Genomic DNA, 24,494 nt, shown 5'->3' with positions numbered 1-24,494 from the left:
CAAATTCACCAAGGAAAGGCTTCTGAGTGGGGCTCTACAGGTTGGAATTCAACAAGTAAAGATGGGCAGGGGTTGGAGTGGGGGGGAGACACATAGGGGGAGGGTGAGTTCCAAACATTTGGAATAGGAGAAAGGCACCAAGATGTCAGAGTAAAGGTCACATTTTCTGAGCAGTTTGACTGAAGCAAGAAGCATATTCAGGGTAGTGATGGGAAATAAGACAGAAAAAGTGGAAGGTTTTCAGATTGTGAAGGGCCTCAAATGTGAGGCAAAAAAAATTGTACTTTACTCATGAGATCACGGAATTAAGGCAAGAAAGGATCTTACAAGGCAGCTAGTCTCACCCCCTGATTTTACAGATGAGAAAATGGAGGCCCAGAGATGTTGCATGACCTGCCCATGGTCACACGGGCAGAGAGATAAGGTTAGAACCCAGAACCTGCACATTTTCTGCTTTGGCACGTGCCTGACAATAGGTAGAGGCTAAAGATGTCTAAGCATAGGAGTAAAGGACCATAAGATGGGTTATCCCGACAGAGATAGGGACTAGAAGGAGAAGAAAGTAGGGAGACCCACGAGTCCCAGTGAGTGATTAGGAGGGCCTTGTTCAAGGCTTAATTAGCAGTAGCATTAGACAAGAGAGAACAGACACAAATGCCCCTATTTTTTGTCTGGTGAGAATATTGAAGATTCCTCTTCTGGGGCTACAAGGGTGTGTGTAATCATCTGAAATTAACGTCAGAGTTCAAATCCTGACTCTCTCTCACTTTCTAATTCATGATTAAATCTTCCCTACTAGACTCTTCGCTTATAGGGTAACCTTCAGACCACTTTTTCTACATCTTGTCCATACCTTTAAAAAAAAAAACATATTTCACCCATTTGAATGTAAGCTCCTTGAGGACAGGGACTGGTTTTGCTTTATTTTTTTAATCCCCAGAATTTAGCCCAGTGCCTCACACATGTAGTGGGTGCTTGATAAATGTTTGTTGATTGACTGCCTGATTAGTAATTTAGAAAATGAAGATATTTCCTCCAAGGTTTTCAGAGAACTTATATTCTTCATAAGTAAAGAGCAAGAACCAGAGGAATGAACTGCTCCCAAGAATGCTCCTCCCTGCTTCACTACTCCATAACTGAACAAGGAGGTTGTCAGTTGGAAATAATATTTAAATCCATGGGGGGGGGGGAGACATTAATTAAATGTCTCAGTTGCAAGATGAAACTTGTAGGATTTTTTGGCAAAACTTGGGGAATCTAATTCCAGTTCTCTCCAGCTCTTTTTATGGATGTGGGACAAACGGCTGTGTTGTCATCTGCTCCCCAAAATACAACCTCTTATTTTTTTTAAATTTGGTAGCAAGTACATGATATGCCTTCAAGGCAGTTCTGGGAATTTTATATTTTAAGGTGACCCCACTGGTTCAGTGTGTTCCCTGTTCCTGAGGTGTTAGGAATGTGAGCTTTACAGCCCGAGAAGCATGCCCTGTACTGATGAGCATTTGAGCTCACTTATCTCCTGATATTCCTCGGAAGACCAACAAGTATTTCATTCTAATGTTATTCCAAACTATCACTCAGAGAAAGAGATATTTTTAATCTCTTACTGAATGACTATAATGGCAACCACTCACCTTTTGGTGAGAGAGCTGAATAAATTAAACTTATAGATGAAGTAAAATGAGGTCCAAGAAATGCCACCAATGCTTCCATGGCACAATGGAAACAGGACAAGGATCCTCCAGTGGGGCAGTGAAAAGTATTAAACGGAACTCAAGTCAGAGGATCTAGCCAAGAATCCAAGTTCTATAATTTAATAACTGTGTAATCTTGGGCAAGTCACCTAATTACTCTGAAACTCAGTTTTCTCATCTGTAAAATGAGAGGTTTGGAGTAAATAACCTCCAAGTTCTCTTCTAGCTCTAAATCAAGGATCCTCTGTAACTAGGTATCTTAAAGGTTTATTGATAAGACTAAAGGCCTTGCGATAGGAGGGAAGCAAAAGGAAAGTCTGTGTCAATGAGTTGGGTGAACAAATGGCAATATATTCATGTAAGAGTATTTTTGAGCCCCAAGAATTGATAAATATTATAAATTCAGAGAAATATGAGAAAGCCCTATAGTAAGTAGTACAGAAAGAAGAAAGCAAAACTAGGAGAACAACATCTCCAAATGACTACAAAAACACAAATAAAGACAATACTCAACAGGAGTCAAGTTCAAATTAAAGGCAGTAACTCCTTTTGATTCCAGAGAAAAGTTAATGAGATACACTTTCCTTCTTTTGTCTAAAAGATGAGGAAATACAGAAATATTGTATATTAGTAGACATGGTCCATGTATCAATTGTTTTGCTTAAGTGATTTTCTTTGTGACAAGGGAGGGGTCTGCATGTTTGGGGGTGGGGAATTGGTGTTATAAGGAAGTGTTCGTATTTTTTAAGTCACCAACAAAACTGAATTTTATTAAAAAGTTCAAAGCATTCAGTATGCTGTTCGAGTAGCGAATAATTAATTTAAAATTCTTTAAGAATATTCTTCCCATCAAAAAGTAGTTCCCATAAAAGATATAAGAAAAAGCTTATGGAGTAGAGGGAAAGATAGGGAAGGAGCGGGGAGTAAGTGAGCCTAACTCTCATCAGAATTGCCTCAAAGAGGAAATAATTTACACACTCAAGAGGGGATGGTATTATATCTTGCCCTTTGGGAAAGTGGGAAGGGAATAGGATAAGGTGGTGGGGAGGCAATGGAAGGAAGAACAGATTATGGGAGGGGACAGTAAGATATAAAACACTTCCAAGGAGGGATAGGGTAAAGGAAGATAGAAAATAGAGTAAATATCAAGGGGGGCGGGGAATTAATACAATTAACAATAGTAACCATGAAAGAAATGATGAGCAGGATACTATCAGAAGGATGTATGAAAAATGCAAACCATCAACAGAGATAGAACTGATGGTATCTGAATACAATTTGAAGTATAATTCTATTTGTTAGCTCCTCTTTCTAAAGGTATTTTGTCTATTTTCTTTCACAACCTAATGAGACGATGTTTTCGCATAATTGCACATGCATGACTTATATTGAACTGCTGGATTTCATAGGGAGGGAAGAAGAAAATTTAGAACACAAAGTTTTAAAAAAATCAATGTGAAAAGTAATGATGAGCAGGGGGAGTTCAGAAAGACCTGGAAGGACTTACATGAACTGATGCTGACTGAGAGGAGCAGAACCAGGAGAACATTATATACAGTAACAACAGCATTGTGTGATGAACAATGGTGACAAACTTGGCTCTTTTTAGCAATGCAATGGTCCAAAACAATTTCAAAGAACTTCATAATAGAAAATGTTTTCAACATCCAGAAAAAAGAACTGTGGTTCAGGAATGCAGATTGAACCATAATGTTTCTACTTTTGGGTTGTTGGGGTTTTTTATTCTTTTTTGAGGTATTTCCCTTGTGCTTTGACACTTCTGTCACAATATGACTAATGGAGAAATATGTTTAATGTGATTGCACATATATAACCTATATTAAATTGCTTTCTGTCCTGGGGAGGAGGGAGGGTAGGGAGGGTGGGAGAAAAATTTGGAACTAAAAATCCTATGAAAACAAATGTTGAAAATTATCCTTATATGTAACTGGAAAATAATAAAATACTGAATAAAAAAGAATATTCTTCCCATCACATATGTATATCTATCTTTAGAGATATATATAGATAATCTATATCATCTATATTTATCTATAGCTACATCTAAATAAACATATAGATGTAGCTACAGATATATCTATATATTGGTGTCCCTATATATCTAGGGATGGAAAGAGAGAGTGAAGTCTTATCAACAGTATCAATCAATCAAAAGATCCATGATCTCATTAGTGAGGACACTTTTTCCATAACTTGGTATAAAATCTTCATAAGTTGCTATGGATGAAAACAACCACTTATGTGCATCTATAAATCATTAGCTATTCATATATACAGGTATAGCTATCATACCCATTGTATGTAGCTATCATTTCCATCATATATGATCCATCAAATGTATCTATATATAGACATATGTACATTGCATAAATATAACTAGAGATAAAAGAAAGAAAATGAGAGAGAGAAAAAAAAAGGAAGGAAGGAAAGTTACTGTTTTTATCCACAGCAACTCATGAAGACTACATAATAAAGTGTGGAAGCGATTTCTACACTAATGAGATCATGGATCTTGAAATATTGATACCACTAAGAACAACTCGATCTCTCTCTTCATACTTAGTCCCACTCCCCATTTTAATGGGGAACAAGTCAGAATCCCTGATTGGTGACTATCTCCACTGCTCTAATGCTTAAAATTTTGCAGTATTAAAATGTATATTTATGTTTTCAATTTGCATCAGGAAAGTGAGCATCCACACCAATGATCTTTTGAAGTACTAAAGATTATGTTATATTATAACATATATAGCATTATATCACACATATATCATATAACACATACAGCCTGTGTGAATCTGGGCAGCATCTCAGTGCTCTGGGCAACTCTGTGATTAAAAAGTTGCAGACAAGGTACTGAATAACATTAGTAGAGTAAACTCCCTAAGCCAATGAAATCACAGATCCAGTATCAACCCCTACATCATAGTAATAGGATATGGAATGAGCGCCCATGCTCTCCACATATGCCTGGAAAATCCCATGAAGAATGTATGCAGGGGCAGCTACGTGGCGCAATGGATGGAGCACCAGCCCTGGAGTCAGAAGGACCTGATTTCAAATCCAGCCTCAGACACTTAACACTTACTGGCTGTGTGACCCTGGGAAAGTCACTTAACCCCAATTTCCTCAAAAAAAAAAAAAGAATGTATGCAGATAAAAAGTAGGCACAAGGGTCAGCAACAATTCCCATTAATATATTGCTTTCTGGTTTCACAGAATTTCAGAATTGGAAGGGACCTCAAAGCCGATCAATTAGTAAGCACCAAGTGCCAAGCACTGGAGATACAGACAAAAATCAAGAACTTTATATTCCCTTGAAGGATACAATATGCACACATAGAAGTAGATGCTAAATAAATACAAAATGAAACCAAGGTAGCCAAGGAGAGAGGGCCTTTGGAGGGCTCAGGAAAGGTTTCTTGTAGAAAGTGATTCCTTAATTTGAGTTCTAAACTAAGTGAGCGTTTCTAGGAAGAGAAGATAAGGATGTATGCATTCCAAGCATGAAGGACAACCAATCCAAATGCATGGAAACGAGATAAAGTTTCTCACGTGTGAGAGACAGAGAAAAGGCCAGTTTTGCTAAACTATAGAGTATAAGAAAGGAGAAAATCATTTAATGAGACTGGAAAAATACATTGAGAACAGGTGACAAAGAACTTTAAGAGCCATATTGAAGAGTCGGACCATTTAGTTCAGCAGAGCAGGAATTTTAAAATCCTCTCTATCACTTCACCCATCAAGGATTAGTTGAAGACCTTCAATGAAGCACTAGCACTAAAACAGGTCTTTTAAAATTTTTGATCAACATCCAATTGATAGGAAGAGTTTTTCCCCCTGACATGAAGCTAAATCTGTTCCTGCCATTTCTAGGCACTGCTTCTCGTTCTGCACTCTAGGGCTAAGCAGAAGGAGTTGTATCCTTTTTTCACACGATGGCCTTTCAAAAACGTGAAGATGGCTCTCACACCTCCCACGATGTTTCTCTTCTCCAAGCTAAATATACTCAATTCTTTTACCTGATTCTCAAATGGCAAAGTCTCCAACCCTCTCACCATTTTGACGTGGATACAAAACTCTCTTTGCCCAGCAGTACCGTAAGATGGGCCATGTTAAGGCTATGGTTGAAATGTTTTAAATAATTTACCCATTTTGAATGGAAGCATTTCCAATATGTATCCAACTTTCCTACTTTCTACAATGCAGAATGTTGAGTGGAGTTGGGCTTATTCATGACTCAGGATAATCATTATGAAATCAATCATTGTACTGTGCTGTACTATGATTCAAAAATGTTTTCCGAGTCCATTGTAGTAGGTAATCAATATGCAACAAATGTAACAAAATGTAACATGTAACAAAAATGTAACAAATAATAATTATTTGTTCCCATGCAAAACTGCCCCTAGAATCCTTGCCTCTATGAATGATTTTCATAGTTCATCTGTCTCTTCCCTTGCTGTAAAGTCGACCACCGCTTTCTACCATTGTTAGTGGTAGCCTCTCTCCCACTTTTGAATTTGCTAGTTAAATGGGCTTGCTACTATGGGCTTGAAAACCAACTAAGTGTGCATAGTATAATGGATAGGTTATTGTACTTGGGACCAAGAAGACCTGGATTCAAATCTAGCCTTAGATACTTATTAACTGAGTGATCCTGGGCAAATAATTTGATTTCTCCCGACCTCAGTTTCCTTATCTGTAAAATAAGGGTAATAATAACACTAATAATGGTTGTAGGAATAAACTAATATTTGTAAAGCATTTTGCAAATCTTAAGGCATTATATATAAAACAGTTAGATGGATAAAGTACTGGGCCTAGAGTCAGGAAGACTTATCTTCCCGAGTTCAAATCTGTCCTCAGACATTTAAAGATCACAAACTGATGTCTCAGTTGTAACAACCTGGCCTCTGCCACTTCCTAATTGGTGGACATGGGCAGCTAGGTAGCTCAGTGGATAGAGCACTGGCCCTGGAGTCAAGAGGACCCAAGTTCAAATCTGACCTCAGACACTTGACACTTATTAACTGTGTGACCCTGGGCAAGTCACCTAACTCAATTGCCTCAAACATCCAGGGCTATCTACAGTCATCCTGATATATATTTTGCCACTGGACACAGAGAGCTCTGGAGAAGAAAGTAAGGTTGGTGACCTTGTACAGCCCTCCTTCACTTAAATCTAATTCAGGGAGTCAAAATCACCTTGACGTCATGGTCTTCTTAGAGAACGAAGGCCAAACAACAACAATTGGTGGACGTGGTGTGTGCAGGACCCCCCTGGCCTGTGCTCTTGAGTTCTGAAGAATTTCTATAGTGGGACTGCCTTTGGCATCAATTGTGCCCCCAGAAAGTCAAACCGTGGACAACCTGATCCTTATCCCAAAGAAGTCTAAGAGGAAGGTCAGGAATTAGTCATGCAAAAGATATAAGATCATTTTGCAAGGGACATAAGCAAGTGCAAATTCAGGGCAAGCTTTTGTCTGCTTTTCAATTGGAGAGATCTGGAGTATTGAACGCCCTTCAGCTATCCAGCTCACTCTGTCTGTATAGACTCAAGTTCAGACAGCAGCCTTGGAAATGGCATAGACTGAAAGAACCTGAGAAATCATTGAAAGTTATTGCCCATTAATGAGGAGAGCCCATCAGATCCAGATGGTGCAAGATCACAATCTTAAAGACCCCTGGTCTACCAGGTACATTCCTTCATATAGGAAGTGCTATGTATGAATAGAACAACTACCTTAATGGGAAAAAAAAAAACAGTACTGTTTAATTGAGATATCCCAAAGAAGAAATAGCTGCTCATTTACATGTTAGTGGTCTTGCCTACTCTGCCTCCTTCCTATCTTCTCCTTCTCTTCCTCATCACTCATTCACTGACTAAATACTATACATCAAAGATGATTCCTAAAAAGTTGTGCTTGTTTGGTTTGGTTTTTAACTAAAAAGAGGATATTATATTTCTTGTTCTGTGTTATTTTCAGCCAACTGCACTCACTGAGAGAGAGAAAAAGAGCGAGAGCGAGCACAATCTACCAAGTTGTAATGGAAATAACACTAGAGACCCGGATTCTAGTCCTGACTTGGCTACAATTCAATTCAACTCAATTCAGCATGCATTTATTTAAAATAATAGAAATAACCAACATTTCTGTAGTGTTTTCTATGTGCCAGGCACTGTGCTTTATAGCCATTATCTCGTTTGATCCTCACAACAACCCTGGGATGTAGGTACTATAATCATCCCCATTTTACAGATGAGAAAATTGAAGCAAACAGAGGTGAAATGACTTGCTTGGGTCACACAGAAAGTGTCTGAGGCCAGATTTGAACTCAGGTCTTCATGATTCTAGAATTGACACTTTATCCACTATGTCACCTAGGTACCCCATTTTACTATTTAGTATTATAAACTTTACAGGAGGAAAAGTCTCCTGGAGGAAGTAGTCCTTAAACCAAAATTTGAAGTGAGTTAAATGAGCTGTGTGACTTTGAGCATGTCACTTCCCCTCTCTGAGAGTCAATTTCTTCCTCTATAAAGTAAGAGGGTTGAAGTTAATCTCTGTGGTTTCTTCCTACTCTAACGATTCAATGCCACTACTTGCCAAATTCCGGGCCACTAAAATAATTTGGGGAGTTCTGGTTATTAGTTGCCTACCAGGTGTTTATCTGAAACTTTTATTCACCATACTCAACATCAAGAAGAGATGAACATAATATCTGTCATTGCTGACCTAATTTATAGCAATCACACTTGGAAAAAGGCTGTAAAATCTGTTTACTCTCTCTTCCCCTTCACAAATTGCCTAAACTTACACCAAAGAGTAAGCCCTGGGTGGCTGATAATAAACATTAAATCTGCTTCTGCTTGCAACTTTTTAATCTCATTATCCCAGGCATGAAAGTCCTACCTGAGTCTCCAAAAGCATGTTACCCACTGTGTAGGGAGAGCTGCGGGGCAGGGAGGGCTCGGGCAGGTGCACAACACTAGCTGGCAACAAGATAAAAAGAGATCGTCTGTCCCAAACCTGGAGGTACTTCTGCATTGCAAGAGGAGAATGGAAAACTGGCAGGTCAAGAAGAAATCGAGATGGAAACCGCAAAGATGAGATTAGACACCAGCTTTATATTTGGATTTCATGTTCATGTCAAGCAAATTCTTTCCAATGAAGCTCAGCATTTGGACTTCACCTTCCAGATGTTTTACTTCCTCATTTCAGGCTAGCATGTTTGTTCCACCTTGCACTAATAATTACATAGGGTTTCATCTTTTCAAATAATAATAGCTTGCATTTATAGAGTACTTAAAGGTTTGCAGATTGGTTTATAAATGTTATTGCCTTTGTCTAAATGCTATTTTTATTCCTGTTTTACAAATGAGGAAACTGAGGTTCCAAAAGGTTGTCATTTACCCATGATCATGCAGCTGTTAATTGTCCTTCATTTTTGAAGAAGGCTATGATATCAGGAGATGATGTCATGACTTGAAATGAATTGGATTTAAGTAACAGAAGGCTGTACAAAATCACCAGCTTCATTCTCTCCTCCAGAGCCACCTAGGTCCAGTGGCAAGATAGACAGGATGACTGGAGATGGCCCCAGATGTTTAAGGATCAGGGTTAAGTGACTTGGCCAGAGTCACATAGCTAGTAAGTTTCAAGTGTCTGTGGTCAATTTTGAACTCAGGTCCTCTTGACTTCAGAGCCAGTGTTCTATCCACTGTGCCAACCAGCTGCCCCATTCACGCAGCTAGTAAGTATTTGAGGAAGGATTTGAACTTTTCTTTATGACACCAAATCCAAAGTTCTATCTACTTTACAATTTAGTTGCTTTGTTTTTATTTTCTTTCCCATAGCTCTCACTCTCTTCTTAGTTCTGCATTTCAGATTCAGGAATTCAGAATGAATGGACAATGATGGTTTTCCCTATCCCTGACATAAGGAATCACGCACCAAATGAACCTAAGCTGATCAGGAAGCAGTGGGGTGAGTCTCCTCATTCATAGCATTATTCTCATTATATACAAGGGCCCAAAAGGCCTTAAGAACGTCAAGCATTTTTACTGAGCTTCCTTTCTTCTTTTAGAATCTTATTGATCAAGTATTTCTTCCCTATTCCAAAAAGCTTGTGGGATGTAAGTTGTTTCTTTTGTGCCAGGATTCTGACGGCTATGATAAATCATTCAATAACCACTCACCAAGCACTTTCACTATGCTAGATGTTGGGGAGAAAAGCTAAAAGATGAAATGGTCCAAGCTCTCCAGGTGTTTAGATCCTATTGGGGAGATGATATGTTTATTTTTGTTGTAGTTGTTGAGTCATTTCAGTCATGTCTGAGTCTTTGTGACCTCATTTGAGATGTTCTTGGAAAGGATATTGGGCTGGTTTACCATCTTCCTCTCCAGATCATTGTACAGATGGGGAGACTGAGGCAAACAGGATTAAGTGACTTGCCCAGGGTCACACAGATAGTAGGTATCTGAGGGCAGATTTTAACTCAGGAAGATGAGTCTTCCTGATTCCAAGCTCAGTGCTCTATCCACTGCACCACCTAGCTGCCCAAGATATATTTGATATATGATATACATGTATAAAATAAATGAAAGGTAATACAAAGAGGAAAGAAATAAGCATTCATTTGGCATCTACTATATGCCAGGCACTGTGTTAGCCCCTTTACAGATATTATCTCATTTGATCCTTACAACAACTTTGGGAGGTTAGGGCTATTATTATTCCATTTTTACAAATGAGGAAACTGAGGTAGACTTAGGTTAAGTGACTTACTAGGGTCACACAGTTAATAAGAAACTAAGGTCCAAATTGAACTCAGCTCTTCCTGATGCTGGGCCCAGAGCTCTCCATGCCACTTAACTACCTTATGGGACAGCTTTGGCCATTGGAGGGGATCAGGAAAGCTTTCTTGTAGAAAATAAAGGTTGACCTTTGTCTTGAAGGAAGTAAGAGATTCAGCAAGGCAGAGGGAGTGCATTCTCAGCATGAGAAAGAGCCAGCACAAAGATAGGAGATAGATTGTCACATGCAGGGAATATCAATGACTAAATCACCGAACGCAGGAAATGAAGTATTATATCACGGGCTGATCCTATAATTTTATACATATTCCCTTCACTCCTTCTCATCAGGGTCATGTGTACATGACTGTAGGTAAGTCAGATTAAACCAAGAAATTCCATTGTGAGGGTCATTTTTATGACTTCCTTACTTAACTCATCAAGAAAGTGGACGCATGAAAAGCATTGATTCCCTGCTCCCACTGCAGACACCCCTTAGGGATCTGGACCAACCTCATTGTACTCTCCTTTTTTTGATTTTCCTATTGCTATAGATTGAAAACTTCTATTTTCTTTCTTCTACCATGTAACTAAGACAGGACAACCATGTTGTGCCTCAGAGTACGAAAATTTAAAGGATACCAAGAGTACTACCAGTCCTTCATCAGTATAGGAAAAACCGCCTCATTAGCAAGAATAATAAGCTAACATAGGCAGCTATATGATGGAGGACTTTGTCTCATGGTCACTATCTCCTCCCTACATCGGGTGGTATCCTGTGGGTCTCTTCCCAATTCAGCTGAACTTGGTTTTTTTGTTTTGTTTTGTTTTGCAGGGCAGTGAGGGTTAAGTGACTTGCCCAGGGTCACACAGCTAGTGTCAAGTGTCTGAGGCTGTGAACTTGTTTTTAAAAATTTATTTAAAGACATGTTTGGTACTGCATGCCTCAGGTATAAAAAAGTTCTAGCCTCAAATTTGTTTTACTCCTTCCATTTTTTCTATATTTTAAAACTAAGATGGCACATCCAGATGATGGTACTATTAATGCTCTCTGACAATGGAACATATTAGATATGAAAGAACGGAACAGATTAGACAATAAAGAACCGGAAATAATTGGACATAATAACCCAGTGTTCAATAAACCCTCAAACACAAATTACATAGGAAGGAACTTCCAATTTGACAAGAATTTCTGGGGAAACTAAAAAGAAGTCTGGCAGGAAATAGGTTTTGACAAACATTTTTCATCTTATGCCTCAATAAACTCAAAGTGAATATGCTACCCAGGTATTAAAGATCATACCATTAAAAAAAACACATGAGAACACAAGATCAGGTACCTTTCAAATCTCTGACTAGCAAGTGAATTCTTAATCTAACAAAGGACAGAGGCAATTAGAAAAGATAAAATAGGCAGTTTTAATTACATGAAATGGAAAAAGATTTTGCATGAACAATATTAATGCACCTAAGATGAGAAAAGAAGTGGCTTACAGCTAGGGAAAGCTTTATAAAGAGGGTGAAATATCCGAGATATATAGGCAGCTAACAGAAATACATAAGACCACAAATCATTCTCCTACAGATAAATTTCACAGAATAACAACAGTTCTCAAAGCAAGAATACAAACTTCTAACAACCATGTGGAAGAATATTCCATATCACTAATAATAAGAGAAATGCAAATCAAAACAGCTCTGACATCCTACCTTCCACCCAGCAAATTGACAAAGAAACAAAAGATGGCAAGTCAGTTTTGAAAGTATTGTGAAAAGATGGACATTTGCAAGCATTTTGAGTGGACCTGTGAATTGGCCTAACCATTATGGAAAGCATTTTAGAATTATATTAAAAAAGGAATTAAATAACAATACCCTTTGGTCTATAAATAATACTTCTATGCATGTACCTCAAGGAGGTGAATATCAAAAAGAAGGCCCCCTCATACATAAAAATATCATTGGCAACACTTTTTGTAGTAGCAAAGAACTGGGGGAGGAAGGGGAGTAGTTATACCATTGATTGAGAAATGGCCAAACAAGTTGTGGCACATGCTTGTAATGGAATATTATTGTGCTATAAGAAATGACAAGCAGGATAACTTCAGAAAGGCCTGGAAAGACTTATATGAACTGATGTAAAGTTCTGAAGTGAGCAGAACCAGGATTATGTTGAGCACAGTGACAACAACATTGTTTGATGAAGAACTGCAAATGATTCAAGTATTCTCAGAAATACAACGATCCAAGACAATCACAAAGGACTCATGAGGAAGCATATTATCTACCTCTAAAGAAAGAACTGATATTAATTGAACACAAACTGGAACATGCTATTTTTCACTTTGTTCTTTTTTCTTTTATTCAAGTTTTCTTATACAGAATGACTAATATGGAAATATTTTATATAATTCAGATGTATAACTTATATCTGATTGTTTACCATCTATGGGAGGGAATGGGGGAGGAAGGGATAGAATTTGGAACTCAAAGCTTTAAATAAAAATATTTATTATGTAAAAAAAGAAATTGTGAAATTTCTTTTCTGGTTCCTCAATAGCTGTGGGTGAAGCACCCACAGAAGCACATTCCAGCCTACATATGTATGGAAGTTGTTTCCTAGGGCGATGAATAAATGGGCTGTGATAGCAAAGTCATTGGCCTGGTGGGTAATCATCACCACCAGGGCTTCAGGGCTTACCTGCCGGTCACTGACACTTGCTTAGCAGTTGGTGTTGGTAATGATAAGGAAGATCACGCTCTTCAACAATGGCTGTGGGGCCTGGCAGGAGAAAGGAGAGATTATAAGCTAAATCACTGAATTCAGTTCATGGAATATGTGGAAATTATTTAAAGAGTCTTTATGGTTTTATTTTAAATGTTTGATTTCTCAAGTTGATCTGGTCTTTGCCTGTTCTAGCAACATGAGCAATAACCTGTTATTGAGCTAGAAATCTTGTGGGTATATAACAGATAAATGGTATGTATATAAGAAACAGCACCATAAGGTAGGGAAAGATCTGGTCTCAAAGTCATTTGAAAACTGAGTTCAAGTCATTCTCTCACACATGCTATCTATATGATTATGGGAGTCACTTCCTTAATCCCTTAGTGCTTCTAAGGGATTGTGGATCAAATTGATGCAGGGGGTTTTCACCCTGGAAGCTACCTGCACTGATGAAATCATAGGTCTAGATAGGTATATATGTGTGTGTGTGTGTGTGTGTGTGTGTGTGTGTATGTATAAACACTATATACTCTATATGTACTATATAGAGTATATACATGCTATATTATGCTAGATATACAATATATGTATGTATATGTGTACTATATACTCTACATATACAATGATTGCATATATGCTATTCTACATCTATGATCCTAAAATACATACTATATATAGTATATTCATACCGTATCATGAGAGAGAGAAGGGGGAGGGAGGATATATATGTGTGAATGTAAAGAAATATTCACCTAGAGCGACAGAGTGAGAAAGAGGTAACTTAAAGCTTTATTAATAGCTGCCAACACCCTAATAAGCTTTCAGTTAATATATTTAATCAGGATAAGCAATAAACAACCCCATAACCAAGATAATTATCAGCGTCAATACCAATATCATTGAAATGAAAACATGAAAATAGTGTAAACTTTAGCATTCCCTCCTCTTGCTAGAGGATGAATTGACAGAAGGACATATATACTTAATGAAATAAGTACTTTTGATCTTCCCTTTTAATAGGAAACTGCTGGATGTACAAGAAATCCCTTGAACTAATGCATTGTCTTTTGAAGATAGAAGAAATATCAAGAGAAGTGCTTTTGTTTTTGTTTTTGTTTTTGTTTTTTGCGGGGCAATGGGGGTTAAGTGACTTGCCCAGGGTCACACAGCTAATAAGTGTTAAGTGTCTGAGGCCGGATTTGAACTCAGGTACTCCTGAATCCTGGGCCGGTGCTTTATCCACTGTGCCACCTAGCCGCCCCCAAGAAGTGCATTTTATTAGGAAATGCCCTTATTTGTGACTGGTAGATCTCCTCTTGTGTTCAGGTAGGAAAGGATTGGTAGAAACAAGGACAATTCTGAGTAGGTTACTGTTTTATCTTCATGCAACGATGACAAGTTGTTTTTTGAAATGTAACACAAGGATAGCTGATTTAAATAACAGGATGGACAAAGAATGTGCCATTAGATAGACTAATATCTCTGAAAAGATCTTTTAAGATGCCAAATGAATTATCAGAGCACACCACCACCTCAATACCCTATTTTTGGTTTTAATTTTTTGTTCTGAACACTTCTTTATTCTGAATTTACCCTAATGAGGTGAACGTCAAAACAAAGGTCTCACGTACACCCAAAATATTCATAGCAAAATTTTTGTTCTGTTTTGTTTTGATTTTGCTGCTGCAAAAAACTAGAAATAGAGGGAAAAAGACCTTTCATATACAAAGTAGAATAGAAAATACTGTTATATTTGAAAAACCAATCGTTATGTACAGCTTGTTTTATTCATAAGTATATAATAACTTCAACACGTTTCTTTCAAATCTGTCCTGCTTGTCTGTGACTCCTTCTGAATTTCTCTCTGTTCTCTTTTGTGTATCTTTTTAAAAATACTTCAATGGTCCTTTCTATCTTTTCTCTTTTATGCAGCCCTCTCACTAAATGCTGTTGTCGTTTAGTCACATCCAACTCTTCATGACCCCATTTGGAGGGTTTCTTGGCAAAGATACTGGAGTAGTTTTGCCATTCCCTTCTCACTAGGTACCCTCTCCCAAAAACTTTAAAAGAAGACCTTTGAAGGGGAAGCTATATGGAGCAGTAGATAAAGCACTGGCCCTGGATTCAGGATAACCTGAGTTCAAATACAGCCTCAGACACTTGACACTTACTAGGCTGTGTGACCCTAGACAACTCACTTAACCCTCATTGCCTCCACAAAAGATAAATAAACAAACAAACATTTGGGGGCAGCTAGGTGGCACAGTGGATAAACCACCAGCCCTGGATTCAGGAGGACCCGAGTTCAAATCTGGCATCAGCCACTTGACATACTAGCTGTGTGACCCTGGGTAAGTCACTTAACCCTCATTGCCCTACCCAGAGATGGAAAGATGGAAAGATGGAAAGATGGAAAGATGGAAAGATGGAAAGATGGAAAGATGGAAAGATGGAAAGATGGAAAGATGGAAAGATGGAAAGATGGAAAGATGGAAAGATGGAAAGATGGAAAGATGGAAAGATGGAAAGATGGAAAGATGGAAAGATGGAAAGATGGAAAGATGGAAAGATGGAAAGATGGAAAGATGGAAAGATGGAAAGATGGAAAGATGGAAAGATGGAAAGAAAGATGGAAAGATGGAAAGAAAGATGGAAAGATGGAAAGAAAGATGGAAAGATGGAAAGAAAGATGGAAAGATGGAAAGAAATGCTGCCCTAACTGATTGAATTTTTAAAAAGTAAACTACTTGTTACATACATCAAGACTGCGATTTTGGCTCTAGGCAATAAGCCTTTAGCTAGAAGTTTGCTTTTTTTTTTTTGCATGTTTTCCTAACCTTTTTTTTTTTCAAAACCAATTTAGAATAGAAACTATTTTTTAAATTTTAAATGTATTTTATTTTTAATTTATGGAATAAGCATTTTCATAATGTAGCATAATAAAAAAAGATGATTGCATGTGAAACTGCAAATCTTACTTTTTGAATTTTTGACTCGGTATGCTAGAAATAGATTATATGAACAGTTTTTCCTTCTAATCTCATAGCTATAAACTGATTTCTGATTGGCTTTGAGACTAAAGAAATCTCTGGAGAATACAGCAAATGTATGCTCACAAGAGGCTTAATTGTAACACACTTTTTCTGTGCTGCACTTCTCCTAGCTCCCAGTACCACCAGTCCCATTCCCTAATATAATCACATGTATCCATGGTCTCTGTCCATTCGTGTCAAAATAAAGTATCTAAAAAGGCCCACTTCTACACCAAGAGTATCATTCTAGTCAGACTAAGCTTTAATTTTAGTAAAAAGAAAAAAAATGGAGGTGGACTTATTGTCTCTCTACAAAGCGTTCATTCTGAGGGCTTTCACCAGTGCTAATGATGACTTCAAAGGAAAATTACAAGCATGGGTTATGTTCAGTTGAGTACTTGGCCAGGTCATGTCCAGAATTTGGAGGAACCTATAAAACTGTAAGAGGGAAATGCTCCCATAGTCTTAAGATCGCTTGCTAAGGCCCCCTCAGCATGACCTCAAAGAGATAAGAAGGAATCAGTGGGAGAGAAGAAAGCATTTCACATGAGCAAGAAACTAGGCAATGTTGATAGAACATGTACAGTGACTCATCCAAGTCATGTTACAAAATAGAGGGTTTCTATAACATCTCTACTATTTGTCTATTTCTCAATAATTTATCAGAGAATATCCTTGACAACAACATACTGGAGGGGTATGTGGTCAAATCCTCCAAATGGTCAATCACCCTCTAGAAAGAAGATGGCTCGCTCAGTTATGGACTTTGTTTATTACCCCAGGCATCTTGTTCCTTGCTGTAACTCTTCACCAGCATAGCATTTGCTCCCCAAGTTATAAACATCCTTGATTTGTGATCATTCTATACATGCTAACAGCTGGTTGCACATGTCATCACTCTCCCCATTCCCACCTTCCTGAGGTCATTAGTGCATAAGTACATACTTATTCCATCTAGCAACCAAACGGTCCCAGGAAACCATCTGACTAATAACTTCTTCCCCACCAAGGCCTTTCTTCACCCTCAGGATGATAACGGACACACCATGTTTCCACTTTGTCCTTTATCTTTCATCATTCTCAGGCCTATTAATCTATCTCAGACATCTGCTCTTTCTTGCAAATAATAATAATATTTATATAGCACCATGTTCCAGGCACTGTGCTAAGTACAGCTATTTCATTTGATCCTCACAAAAACCACAGAAGTTAGATGTTATTACTATAACCATTTTAAAAATAAGAAAATTGGGACAGCTAGGTGGCACAGTGGATAAAGCACTGGCCTTCGATTCAGGAGGACCTGAGTTCAAATCCAACCTCAGACACTTGATACTTACTAGCTGTGTGACCCTGGGCGAGTCACTTAACCCTCATTGCCCTGCCCCCTAAAAAATAAGAAAATTGAGGCAGAGGTTAAGTGATTTGCCCAAGGTCACGCAGCTAATAAGTATCTAAGGCTGGATTTGTACTCAGCCCTTCCTGACTCCAAGGCTTTTACTCTATCCTCTATACTACCTAGCTGCCCATAACATATCTTTTTGCCTTCTACCTTTCTTTCATTCAATTTTTTTTGGGGGGGGGCAGGGCAATGAGGGTTAAGTGACTTGCCCAGGGTCACACAGGTAGTAAGTGTCAACTGTCCAAGGCTGGATCTGAACTCAGGTTTTCCTGAATCCAGGGCTGGTGCCTTATCCATTGCACCACCTAGTTGCCCCTCTCATTCAATTTTTGCCCAAAATATTAGGAAAAATCTCTCTCCCTCTCTCCCTTTTCCTGCCTCCCTTACTCTCCCCCCACCAGCTTCATTCAATTTGAGGGCTATAAAATAAATCCAAATAATATAAGCTATGGCAGTAGCATATTTATATCAATGAAAAAGAAAACCATCAAATTTGAAATGAAGATAAGACATGAGAAAAGCTAGAGTGGCAAACCTTTAAAATCCTTTCAAATGCCCCAGAAGTTGTCTTTATAGTATCTTCATAATAAAAGTTCCCTGGTTTTCAACTTGAGCAGAAGCTGAATGAGCTCCTCATTCAACTCCCTCATTTTATAGAAGAGGAACCCAAGGCCCCCCAAAAGCAGGTGATTTTGTCTGGAACACCCATGTAAAAATAATATAAGCATTAGTTTCTCTGACTCTTTTGCCAATGTTCTTTCCAAAACACAGCAGTGCCTCTCTCCTGGCTCAGCCTCTTCTCATTTAACCTACTTTTCCTTAAGGAACAAGATTCTAAATGAAGAATTCGCTCTTATTCATTTGATTGGTTTTCATTTCTGGCTGTTGACATCATTTTTTGAGTTGTTTACTTCTCAAATTACCAGCATTGTAACGGTATTATAATACTCTTCATTGCCAGTACACAATGCTTCAGTAACAAGGTGGGTTCACTAAGCTTTATTTGCTGGCCTGGAAACTTAATCACCATTTATAGCCGTTGCTGTGGGGAAACAAGTTTCAAATGACTTACAAATGAACTTTGTGAACACAAACCCTTTGGAAGCTGGGGACTGACTCTAGTCTGAGCATCTCATACTACCAACACTACCCCCCCTATACATACACATGCATACACTTGTTGTTGTTCAGTCTTTTTAATCTTGTCTGACTCTTCATGACCCTATTTTGGGTCTTCTTAGCAAAGATACAAGGGTGGTTTGCCATTTCCTTCTCCAGTTCATTTTGCAGATGAGGAAATTGAGACAAACAGGATTAAGTGACTTGCCCAGGGTCACACAGCTACTAAGTGTCTGAGATCACATTTGAACTCAGGAAATTGAGTCTTCCTGACTCTAGAACTGACACTATATCCAATGAACCACCTGGTTGCCACATATACACACATACTTGTCATATTAACCCAGTATTTCTGCCTTTTCTTCTACCCCCAAACCTCCAAGGATGTGACTTTAAACATAGAATTGGACCTTCATTCTAGCACCAAATGAAAGAGTAGGTGCTCACCCTTCAAAAATGAATGAGGGTAGGGGCAGCTAGATGGCGCAGTGGATAGAGCACCAGCCCTGGAGTCAGGAGGACCCGAGTTCAAATCCAGCCTCAGACACTTACACTTACTAGCTGTGTGACCCTGGGCAAGTCACTTAACCCCAATTGCCTCACCAAAAAAAAAAAAAATGAATGAGGGTAGAATAGTGGGAGACACTGAGACACCTTTTCCATGAAGTCAAATTTTTGTTAGCAATTGAATTAACACAATATTTTCATGGGGAAAGTAGACTTCTTAATGCAGCTCTTTCCTTTTGGTATTTTTTGTTTGTTGGACATCCTTTATCAGCACAGATGCTCCTTTCATTCCTAAGTTTAACTTTACAGTTTCGGCATGCAAGACAAGTGATATGTCCTGAGGAATGGAAGTTCTCTGAGGGCGAGAAAGGTTCCATTTTTGTCTCTGTATTCCTAATACCTATCACAGTGCCTCAAACACAGTAAGTGCTTGCTGAATTAATTGAATTAAATTCTAAACACAGGTACTCATTTTCTGCTTCTCATTCTTAATTTAACAACACTAAATATTGAAGGTGCCTGCTTCCTTTCTTCTTAACCTTCTGAAACATGGGGCTTTCTAATAGTTCACATTTCTTTGGCCCTTTATCGGTTTGGACCTTTGGAGTCTTTTTCTCACAACTACTCTGTAAGGTAAGAAAAGAACATATTTATTATCACAATTTTAAGAGATGAAGAAACTGATATCAGTTAGGAAAGTGAACTACTCATAGACACAGAGCTTTGTTATTGTTTGGTCAATTAGTCATGTCCTATCCCATTTGGGGTCTTCGTGGCAAAGATACTAGAAGGATTTGCCATTTCCTTCTTCAGTTCATTTTACAGATGAGCAACTGGGTTAAGTGACTTGCCCAGGGTCACACAGCTAATAAGTTTCGGAGAACAGGTTTGAACTCTAGTCCTCCTGACTCCAATGGCCTACAAAAGAGGCCTTCTGAACACCACAACCACCCTCTACCTAGCACTTCTTTGTATTTAGATGCCCACTTTGGGAGGATGTCTTCTCTTTTTTGTTGTTTTGGGTTTTGGTTTTTGGTGAGGCAGTTGGGGTTAAGTGACTTGTGCAGGGTCACACAGCTAGTAAGAGTCAAGGGTCTGAGGCCAAATTTGAACTCAGGTCCTCTGAATCCAGGACCAGTGCTCTATGCACTGCACCACCTAGCTGCCCCCAGAGGATGTCTTCTCTTAAGGCAACTTACCCGAGTTGTTATTTCATTGGAATTACCTGTTTGTTATAGAGGACCAGAGACTTAGAATTCAAAGGATCTTCATCTAATCCAACCCCCTTATTTTCCAGAGCAGGAAACTGAGTCCCAGAGAGAGGAAGTGACTTACCCAGAGTCATACAAGTAGCAAGTGGTAGTACCAGAACTTGGAACCAGGTCTCCTAATTCCAACCTTGAGCCCTTTCTGCCACCTCTGAGAGGCTCCACTGAAGTTTCCTCTCTCAAACCAGTCTTTGGCTACTCAGCAAATCTCACAAAAGGCATCTTTCTCTATTTCTGAATTTAGGGTTCATGAGTCAGGAATCTCTAATGTCACAGTACAGGTAATAAAATCTGAATGTGCTGTTTGACACAGAATGAGAAGTGGAAGTGTCAACCACTGGAGTCTAAATGTAAGTCATGGCAGATACAGAGACCAAAACAGAAATTGAGTTTATGTTTTCCTGAACAGTGAAGGGGATATATGGAATACCTACAGAAAAGGAAACGTAAAGTCTATGCTAAAACATACCAAGTCATTTTAAGAAGAGGAGAGACAGAGAGAAAGGGAGAGAGAAACACACAGAGGGAACAGCTAGGTGGCACAGTGGATAGAGCACTGGCCCTGGAGTCAGGAGTACCTGAGTTCATATCTAGCCTCAGACACTTGACACTTACTAGCTGTGTGACCCTGGGCAAGTCACCTAACCCCAATTGCCTCACTAAAAAAACAAAAACAAGCTAGGGGTTCCCCAGGGCAAAGGTGAAGAACAGGAGCATTGCAGACATAGGGGACCACTCATGCAAAGGTGGGAGATGGAAGGCCACTTCTAGAGAAGAGCTGTCTCAGGCTTGTTTGACTGGCAGTAATCATGGGCTAGGGACTAACAAGGATCATAGGCACATGCACGGCTAAGGCCATAATCCCTCTCTGGGCACAAGGTTTCCCTGGTTTACTGTCTCTAATTTATGACACTTGTAAAACTCTTGCTGACATTTTCAGGATAAAGAAAACAAGCCATAATGTCACTTTATTTAAGATGCATTTGAGGGGCAGCTAGGTGGCGCGGTGGATAAAGCACCAGCCCCGGATTCAGGAGGACCTGGATTCAAATCCGGCCTCAGACACTTGTCTGAGTGTGACCCTGGGCAAGTCACTTAACCCTCATTGCCCTGGGGAAAAAAACGCAAGATGCATTTGGCACAAGGAAAAGCTGCTAAAGGAAGGCATCATAGATGTCAAAATGTAAGGGACCAAAGAGGTCATTAAATCCAATCCCTTCATTTTTCCAATGAGGCAGCAGAGGACTAGTGAGGTGAAGAGACTTGTCCAAGCTCACACAAGCAGCGAAATAGCCAAGCCAGGATTAGCCAGACCAAAAGAAAACAGTTTTGACTTTAACTATGCCGAGTTTTCTCAGCAGTGGTCCCACTCAAAGGAGGTAAAGACTTGCTATGCCCTGCCTCTACTCTGCCAACCCAGCTTGCACCATGACACCTGCCGTAACGATACATCTGTTATTAAATGTGGGTTTAGCCCGAGTCTGCCATAGGCTTCTTAAATAAGAAAACATTGTTGGGAAGACTAAGCTTCCTCCTTAAAATCCCCTTCTATCCTTTCGGGAAACCACTGTTTATCTCTGCAAAGTGCAAGGCCGTCTCACTGAAAGGCGGCCAAAATTGACAACCAGCCACCACTCTTTTACTGGATCCATCCCCCCCCACACACACACACCCCTTAGCCTCATTATTCCCATTCCCAGGCCAGAATGGAGTTTGGAAGTCTCTGAATGAATTCACAAGCATTCCAGTTTGTACTTTCACAGACTGCTTACAAGCACAAGTATCCAATTTCACAGCCCCGTGAAGAAGCTGGCAATGGCTTCAAAGCCATTCTGAAGCATCTATTACTTTATTAAAGGAGGGCAATAATGAGCTACAAAATGCCAGCTTGTTCGTGTTTTTCTCCTGTTCCTTTGTGTCATGGTAAATACTTCAGCCTCATTTTCCTTCCTTAAACACCAGTTCACAGATCAACTCTAAAATTACATATCTGACACCATTTACAAATAAAAACTGAGACCACAGTTAAGTAGCTTGCAAGGCTGCGGGAGCCATAGAGAGGTAGAAAAGTCAGGCAGCAAAATCATTTGCTTCTTGTCAATTTGTCTCAGGTCCCGTGCAAGTGATTCCACAACTGTCTTTCTTCTGTCCTCAGCATCTTTCTCTAAAGGGCTCAGTAACTGACAAGCAACTTGAGATAGCTAACATATCAGGCAATCAGCATGTTTTCCTAAACTCCTCCCTTGAGCTCAGCACTGTGCGGGTTTTGTGGAGACAAAGTGTAAGACAAAGTCCCTTCCTTCCCCTAAGTAGAAAAAATCCTGTTTCTATAATGCTTGGAGATTTTATTTACAAAGTACTTTTTTCCCCCACAAGCAACCCTATAAGACAGATACTGTCATTTTACAAATAAAGGAAACTGAGGTCCAAGAACATTAAGAGACTTTCCAAGGATCACCAGCTAGTAAGTATCAGGACTCACTCAGGTTCTCTAAGCCTAAGACCAATGGATGGAATTTTTATATTTTCCAAAATATCCATTCCCAATGACCAACTCCCCGTTCTATTTAATCCTTCCTACTAAGAAAGAAATGTGGTAAAACAACAAAAGCCAATATAGTCTTCATTCCCTACTTAGAGGTTACCTACTGAAAGGGGGAAACATGCCTCACTGTTTTCTGAAGTCAATTGGTCCAAGCATTAATCTAAATCCTGATGTTTTTCCATGTTGTTTTACTTGAGAGTATCTTAATCATTGCATAAATTATTTTCTTGGTTTTCTTTGTTTCTCCCTATAATAGTTCATACAAGTCTTCCCAAACTTCTCTGAATTCTTCTTATTCATTGGTTGTTAGAATGTAATAACATACTGTCATATTTTTACATCACAATTCTTTCAACCACTCTAGATTTGGTGGCCATCCTCCAGTTTTTCTAACCACAAGAATTATTATTGTAAATGATTGTGTGTATGTACAGATTATATATAATCCCTAATCCCATTTTTGACTCCTGGAGTACATATCCAGTAGTGGTATAGTTGGGTAAAGTAGGTATACCTTAGTGACTTTTCTAGTGTAGTTATAAATTATTTTCCAGAAATCTTGGGCCAAACCACAGTTCCACCAAAAGTCCATTTGTGTCCTTCTACTCACCACCATCCAACATTTATCTTTTCATATTTTTGTCATCATTGACAATATGGTGAGTTTGAGGTAAAACCTCAGCATTGCTTTTATTTATTGTTCTCTCACTAGCCAATACACTTTCAGCTCTACTACCTCTCTCAAGCAAAACTGTTGTCGACCTTCCCTCTCATGGGTTCACCTTCTTTATGAGAGGTTTAGAGTAGATGATCTCCAAGGTCCCAGTTCTAGAAACCTATGCATATATTTGGGGGAACCAAGATGATCTAAGACAGAGGTATCAGACATGTAGACTATGAATCTCTAAGGTGCTGTCCAAGCAGATGAAAATGTAATTGGAAAATATTTTTAAATAAATAAAATTAGAACAAGACATAAATAATGTTAATATGTGGTTTCCTAAATTGATATGCAGCCCACATGGATCCTTATGTATAGTTTAGTGGCTCTTATTTATTTGAATCTGACACCACTGATCTAAGATATGAGAAAGGATAACAACAACAAAAAAAAAAAAAACCAAGGCTAACTTGGTGAATAACACTAGACAAATCATACCCCTTCACCAAGTTTTAGTTTTCTATCTATACAATGAAGGTGTCAGACCATATGTCTTCCAAGGTTCCTTTTAGCTTGAACATTTTTTGACTCTAGCAGAACAGGTAATTTAGTTGTAAATTACATAGTATAGTAGTTCAAGATGGCAGTAGTTTCCTGGGTGTTCCCAGAAGTACCAACCTAACAATTCAACAGCCACCCCAGCAACATTACCT

At 38.8% G+C, this 24,494-nt stretch overlaps 1 long non-coding RNA gene across 2 annotated transcripts in view; it reads right to left on the bottom strand.

Annotated features, from left to right (window-relative positions):
- Positions 1-24,494, bottom strand: part of LOC122746256 — a 111,186-nt gene that overhangs the window by 72,534 nt on the left and 14,158 nt on the right. For both annotated transcript variants that reach the window (XR_006355523.1, XR_006355524.1), the window contains exon 2: positions 13,221-13,301. This is a non-coding gene — a long non-coding RNA (uncharacterized LOC122746256). The remainder of the gene's footprint in view (positions 1-13,220; positions 13,302-24,494) is intronic.

The sequence above is a fragment of the Dromiciops gliroides genome, chromosome 3 (assembly GCF_019393635.1).
Source record: "Dromiciops gliroides isolate mDroGli1 chromosome 3, mDroGli1.pri, whole genome shotgun sequence".
Classification (NCBI taxonomy): domain Eukaryota; kingdom Metazoa; phylum Chordata; class Mammalia; order Microbiotheria; family Microbiotheriidae; genus Dromiciops; species Dromiciops gliroides.
The sequence above is the reverse complement of the archived record's forward strand: the minus strand, read 5'-3'. Positions and strand labels throughout refer to the sequence as shown.